We start from the raw sequence: 7450 nt of genomic DNA, 5'->3' as shown, positions 1-7450 counted from the left end.
CACCTCACAAGTTCCCGGCTCTCTCGACTCGGTTGAAGACGGCTTTCTAGAAGAAGGCGAGGGCAGTGAGGCACAGTCCCCCGTCCCTCGACGCCCCTCGCGATGCCCCTCCTTCTTGGACTAACCCTCTTCAGAGGAGCCGTGAGAGCCAGGAACTTGTGAGTTTTGTATGTCCAGTCAGGCATCATTCATACCTGGTCTGTAGGAAGTTCCTGTCAGAAGGAGGTGGCACCGCGAGGGCGTCGAGGGGCGGAAGGCGGTGCCTTAGTGCCTCCCTCCTTCTGACATTGTAAAGGGACCCTAACTTTATTACTTTTTTAATAGTAGGATGTATGTATGTATGTATGTATGTATGTATGTATGTATGTATGTATGTTTGTTTGTTTGTTTGTTTGTTTGTTTGTTTGTTTGTTTGTTTGTTTGTTTTTTGTCCCACCAGGACATGCACACCTCACAAGTTCCCGGCTCTCTCGACTCGGTTGAAGACGGCTTTCTAGAAGAAGGCGAGGGCAGTGAGGCACAGTCCCCCGTCCCTCGACGCCCCTCGCGATGCCCCTCCTTCTTGGACTAACCCTCTTCAGAGGAGCCGTGAGAGCCAGGAACTTGTGAGTTTTGTATGTCCAGTCAGGCATCATTCATACCTGGTCTGTAGGAAGTTCCTGTCAGAAGGAGGTGGCACCGCGAGGGCGTCGAGGGGCGGAAGGCGGTGCCTTAGTGCCTCCCTCCTTCTGACATTGTAAAGGGACCCTAACTTTATTACTTTTTTAATAGTAGGATGTATGTATGTATGTATGTATGTATGTATGTATGTATGTATGTATGTTTGTTTGTTTGTTTGTTTGTTTGTTTGTTTGTTTGTTTGTTTGTTTTTTGTCCCACCAGGACATGCACACCTCACAAGTTCCCGGGTCTCTCGACTCGGTTGAAGACGGCTTTCTAGAAGAAGGCGAGGGCAGTGAGGCACAGTCCCCCGTCCCTCGACGCCCCTCGCGATGCCCCTCCTTCTTGGACTAACCCTCTTCAGAGGAGCCGTGAGAGCCAGGAACTTGTGAGTTTTGTATGTCCAGTCAGGCATCATTCATACCTGGTCTGTAGGAAGTTCCTGTCAGAAGGAGGTGGCACCGCGAGGGCGTCGAGGGGCGGAAGGCGGTGCCTTGGTGCCTCCCTCCTTCTGACATTGTAAAGGGACCCTAACTTTATTACTTTTTTAATAGTAGGATGTATGTATGTATGTATGTATGTATGTATGTATGTATGTATGTTTGTTTGTTTGTTTGTTTGTTTGTTTGTTTTTTGTCCCACCAGGACATGCACACCTCACAAGTTCCCGGCTCTCTCGACTCGGTTGAAGACGGCTTTCTAGAAGAAGGCGAGGGCAGTGAGGCACAGTCCCCCGTCCCTCGACGCCCCTCGCGATGCCCCTCCTTCTTGGACTAACCCTCTTCAGAGGAGCCGTGAGAGCCAGGAACTTGTGAGTTTTGTATGTCCAGTCAGGCATCATTCATACCTGGTCTGTAGGAAGTTCCTGTCAGAAGGAGGTGGCACCGCGAGGGCGTCGAGGGGCGGAAGGCGGTGCCTTAGTGCCTCCCTCCTTCTGACATTGTAAAGGGACCCTAACTTTATTACTTTTTTAATAGTAGGATGTATGTATGTATGTATGTATGTATGTATGTATGTTTGTTTGTTTGTTTGTTTGTTTGTTTGTTTGTTTGTTTGTTTGTTTGTTTGTTTTTTGTCCCACCAGGACATGCACACCTCACAAGTTCCCGGCTCTCTCGACTCGGTTGAAGACGGCTTTCTAGAAGAAGGCGAGGGCAGTGAGGCACAGTCCCCCGTCCCTCGACGCCCCTCGCGATGCCCCTCCTTCTTGGACTAACCCTCTTCAGAGGAGCCGTGAGAGCCAGGAACTTGTGAGTTTTGTATGTCCAGTCAGGCATCATTCATACCTGGTCTGTAGGAAGTTCCTGTCAGAAGGAGGTGGCACCGCGAGGGCGTCGAGGGGCGGAAGGCGGTGCCTTAGTGCCTCCCTCCTTCTGACATTGTAAAGGGACCCTAACTTTATTACTTTTTTAATAGTAGGATGTATGTATGTATGTATGTATGTATGTATGTATGTATGTATGTATGTTTGTTTGTTTGTTTGTTTGTTTGTTTGTTTGTTTGTTTGTTTGTTTTTTGTCCCACCAGGACATGCACACCTCACAAGTTCCCGGGTCTCTCGACTCGGTTGAAGACGGCTTTCTAGAAGAAGGCGAGGGCAGTGAGGCACAGTCCCCCGTCCCTCGACGCCCCTCGCGATGCCCCTCCTTCTTGGACTAACCCTCTTCAGAGGAGCCGTGAGAGCCAGGAACTTGTGAGTTTTGTATGTCCAGTCAGGCATCATTCATACCTGGTCTGTAGGAAGTTCCTGTCAGAAGGAGGTGGCACCGCGAGGGCGTCGAGGGGCGGAAGGCGGTGCCTTGGTGCCTCCCTCCTTCTGACATTGTAAAGGGACCCTAACTTTATTACTTTTTTAATAGTAGGATGTATGTATGTATGTATGTTTGTTTGTTTGTTTGTTTGTTTGTTTGTTTTTTGTCCCACCAGGACATGCACACCTCACAAGTTCCCGGCTCTCTCGACTCGGTTGAAGACGGCTTTCTAGAAGAAGGCGAGGGCAGTGAGGCACAGTCCCCCGTCCCTCGACGCCCCTCGCGATGCCCCTCCTTCTTGGACTAACCCTCTTCAGAGGAGCCGTGAGAGCCAGGAACTTGTGAGTTTTGTATGTCCAGTCAGGCATCATTCATACCTGGTCTGTAGGAAGTTCCTGTCAGAAGGAGGTGGCACCGCGAGGGCGTCGAGGGGCGGAAGGCGGTGCCTTAGTGCCTCCCTCCTTCTGACATTGTAAAGGGACCCTAACTTTATTACTTTTTTAATAGTAGGATGTATGTATGTATGTATGTATGTATGTATGTATGTTTGTTTGTTTGTTTGTTTGTTTGTTTGTTTGTTTGTTTGTTTGTTTGTTTGTTTTTTGTCCCACCAGGACATGCACACCTCACAAGTTCCCGGCTCTCTCGACTCGGTTGAAGACGGCTTTCTAGAAGAAGGCGAGGGCAGTGAGGCACAGTCCCCCGTCCCTCGACGCCCCTCGCGATGCCCCTCCTTCTTGGACTAACCCTCTTCAGAGGAGCCGTGAGAGCCAGGAACTTGTGAGTTTTGTATGTCCAGTCAGGCATCATTCATACCTGGTCTGTAGGAAGTTCCTGTCAGAAGGAGGTGGCACCGCGAGGGCGTCGAGGGGCGGAAGGCGGTGCCTTAGTGCCTCCCTCCTTCTGACATTGTAAAGGGACCCTAACTTTATTACTTTTTCAATAGTAGGATGTATGTATGTATGTATGTATGTATGTATGTTTGTTTGTTTGTTTGTTTGTTTGTTTGTTTGTTTGTTTGTTTTTTGTCCCACCAGGACATGCACACCTCACAAGTTCCCGGCTCTCTCGACTCGGTTGAAGACGGCTTTCTAGAAGAAGGCGAGGGCAGTGAGGCACAGTCCCCCGTCCCTCGACGCCCCTCGCGATGCCCCTCCTTCTTGGACTAACCCTCTTCAGAGGAGCCGTGAGAGCCAGGAACTTGTGAGTTTTGTATGTCCAGTCAGGCATCATTCATACCTGGTCTGTAGGAAGTTCCTGTCAGAAGGAGGTGGCACCGCGAGGGCGTCGAGGGGCGGAAGGCGGTGCCTTAGTGCCTCCCTCCTTCTGACATTGTAAAGGGACCCTAACTTTATTACTTTTTTAATAGTAGGATGTATGTATGTATGTATGTATGTATGTATGTATGTATGTATGTATGTATGTTTGTTTGTTTGTTTGTTTGTTTGTTTGTTTGTTTGTTTGTTTGTTTGTTTGTTTGTTTTTTGTCCCACCAGGACATGCACACCTCACAAGTTCCCGGCTCTCTCGACTCGGTTGAAGACGGCTTTCTAGAAGAAGGCGAGGGCAGTGAGGCACAGTCCCCCGTCCCTCGACGCCCCTCGCGATGCCCCTCCTTCTTGGACTAACCCTCTTCAGAGGAGCCGTGAGAGCCAGGAACTTGTGAGTTTTGTATGTCCAGTCAGGCATCATTCATACCTGGTCTGTAGGAAGTTCCTGTCAGAAGGAGGTGGCACCGCGAGGGCGTCGAGGGGCGGAAGGCGGTGCCTTAGTGCCTCCCTCCTTCTGACATTGTAAAGGGACCCTAACTTTATTACTTTTTTAATAGTAGGATGTATGTATGTATGTATGTATGTATGTTTGTTTGTTTGTTTGTTTGTTTGTTTGTTTGTTTGTTTGTTTGTTTGTTTTTTGTCCCACCAGGACATGCACACCTCACAAGTTCCCGGCTCTCTCGACTCGGTTGATGACGGCTTTCTAGAAGAAGGCGAGGGCAGTGAGGCACAGTCCCCCGTCCCTCGACGCCCCTCGTGATGCCCCTCCTTCTTGGACTAACCCTCTTCAGAGGAGCCGTGAGAGCCAGGAACTTGTGAGTTTTGTATGTCCAGTCAGGCATCATTCATACCTGGTCTGTAGGAAGTTCCTGTCAGAAGGAGGTGGCACCGCGAGGGCGTCGAGGGGCGGAAGGCGGTGCCTTAGTGCCTCCCTCCTTCTGACATTGTAAAGGGACCCTAACTTTATTACTTTTTTAATAGTAGGATGTATGTATGTATGTATGTATGTATGTATGTATGTATGTATGTATGTTTGTTTGTTTGTTTGTTTGTTTGTTTGTTTGTTTGTTTGTTTGTTTGTTTTTTGTCCCACCAGGACATGCACACCTCACAAGTTCCCGGCTCTCTCGACTCGGTTGAAGACGGCTTTCTAGAAGAAGGCGAGGGCAGTGAGGCACAGTCCCCCGTCCCTCGACGCCCCTCGCGATGCCCCTCCTTCTTGGACTAACCCTCTTCAGAGGAGCCGTGAGAGCCAGGAACTTGTGAGTTTTGTATGTCCAGTCAGGCATCATTCATACCTGGTCTGTAGGAAGTTCCTGTCAGAAGGAGGTGGCACCGCGAGGGCGTCGAGGGGCGGAAGGCGGTGCCTTAGTGCCTCCTTCCTTCTGACATTGTAAAGGGACCCTAACTTTATTACTTTTTTAATAGTAGGATGTATGTATGTATGTATGTATGTATGTTTGTTTGTTTGTTTGTTTGTTTGTTTGTTTGTTTGTTTGTTTGTTTGTTTGTTTTTTGTCCCACCAGGACATGCACACCTCACAAGTTCCCGGCTCTCTCGACTCGGTTGATGACGGCTTTCTAGAAGAAGGCGAGGGCAGTGAGGCACAGTCCCCCGTCCCTCGACGCCCCTCGTGATGCCCCTCCTTCTTGGACTAACCCTCTTCAGAGGAGCCGTGAGAGCCAGGAACTTGTGAGTTTTGTATGTCCAGTCAGGCATCATTCATACCTGGTCTGTAGGAAGTTCCTGTCAGAAGGAGGTGGCACCGCGAGGGCGTCGAGGGGCGGAAGGCGGTGCCTTAGTGCCTCCCTCCTTCTGACATTGTAAAGGGACCCTAACTTTATTACTTTTTTAATAGTAGGATGTATGTATGTTTGTTTGTTTGTTTGTTTGTTTGTTTGTTTGTTTGTTTGTTTGTTTGTTTGTTTGTTTGTTTGTTTGTTTGTTTGTTTTTTGTCCCACCAGGACATGCACACCTCACAAGTTCCCGGCTCTCTCGACTCGGTTGAAGACGGCTTTCTAGAAGAAGGCGAGGGCAGTGAGGCACAGTCCCCCGTCCCTCGACGCCCCTCGCGATGCCCCTCCTTCTTGGACTAACCCTCTTCAGAGGAGCCGTGAGAGCCAGGAACTTGTGAGTTTTGTATGTCCAGTCAGGCATCATTCATACCTGGTCTGTAGGAAGTTCCTGTCAGAAGGAGGTGGCACCGCGAGGGCGTCGAGGGGCGGAAGGCGGTGCCTTAGTGCCTCCCTCCTTCTGACATTGTAAAGGGACCCTAACTTTATTACTTTTTTAATAGTAGGATGTATGTATGTATGTATGTATGTATGTATGTATGTATGTATGTATGTTTGTTTGTTTGTTTGTTTGTTTGTTTGTTTGTTTGTTTGTTTGTTTTTTGTCCCACCAGGACATGCACACCTCACAAGTTCCCGGCTCTCTCGACTCGGTTGAAGACGGCTTTCTAGAAGAAGGCGAGGGCAGTGAGGCACAGTCCCCCGTCCCTCGACGCCCCTCGCGATGCCCCTCCTTCTTGGACTAACCCTCTTCAGAGGAGCCGTGAGAGCCAGGAACTTGTGAGTTTTGTATGTCCAGTCAGGCATCATTCATACCTGGTCTGTAGGAAGTTCCTGTCAGAAGGAGGTGGCACCGCGAGGGCGTCGAGGGGCGGAAGGCGGTGCCTTAGTGCCTCCCTCCTTCTGACATTGTAAAGGGACCCTAACTTTATTACTTTTTTAATAGTAGGATGTATGTATGTATGTATGTATGTATGTATGTATGTATGTATGTATGTTTGTTTGTTTGTTTGTTTGTTTGTTTGTTTGTTTGTTTGTTTGTTTTTTGTCCCACCAGGACATGCACACCTCACAAGTTCCCGGGTCTCTCGACTCGGTTGAAGACGGCTTTCTAGAAGAAGGCGAGGGCAGTGAGGCACAGTCCCCCGTCCCTCGACGCCCCTCGCGATGCCCCTCCTTCTTGGACTAACCCTCTTCAGAGGAGCCGTGAGAGCCAGGAACTTGTGAGTTTTGTATGTCCAGTCAGGCATCATTCATACCTGGTCTGTAGGAAGTTCCTGTCAGAAGGAGGTGGCACCGCGAGGGCGTCGAGGGGCGGAAGGCGGTGCCTTGGTGCCTCCCTCCTTCTGACATTGTAAAGGGACCCTAACTTTATTACTTTTTTAATAGTAGGATGTATGTATGTATGTATGTATGTATGTATGTATGTATGTATGTTTGTTTGTTTGTTTGTTTGTTTGTTTGTTTTTTGTCCCACCAGGACATGCACACCTCACAAGTTCCCGGCTCTCTCGACTCGGTTGAAGACGGCTTTCTAGAAGAAGGCGAGGGCAGTGAGGCACAGTCCCCCGTCCCTCGACGCCCCTCGCGATGCCCCTCCTTCTTGGACTAACCCTCTTCAGAGGAGCCGTGAGAGCCAGGAACTTGTGAGTTTTGTATGTCCAGTCAGGCATCATTCATACCTGGTCTGTAGGAAGTTCCTGTCAGAAGGAGGTGGCACCGCGAGGGCGTCGAGGGGCGGAAGGCGGTGCCTTAGTGCCTCCCTCCTTCTGACATTGTAAAGGGACCCTAACTTTATTACTTTTTTAATAGTAGGATGTATGTATGTATGTATGTATGTATGTATGTATGTTTGTTTGTTTGTTTGTTTGTTTGTTTGTTTGTTTGTTTGTTTGTTTGTTTGTTTGTTTGTTTTTTGTCCCACCAGGACATGCACACCTCACAAGTTCCCGGCTCTCTCGACTCGGTTG

This window comes from Astatotilapia calliptera, chromosome 10 (assembly GCF_964374335.1).
Source record: "Astatotilapia calliptera chromosome 10, fAstCal68.1, whole genome shotgun sequence".
Taxonomy (NCBI): domain Eukaryota; kingdom Metazoa; phylum Chordata; class Actinopteri; order Cichliformes; family Cichlidae; genus Astatotilapia; species Astatotilapia calliptera.
This window is presented reverse-complemented; position numbering follows the sequence as displayed.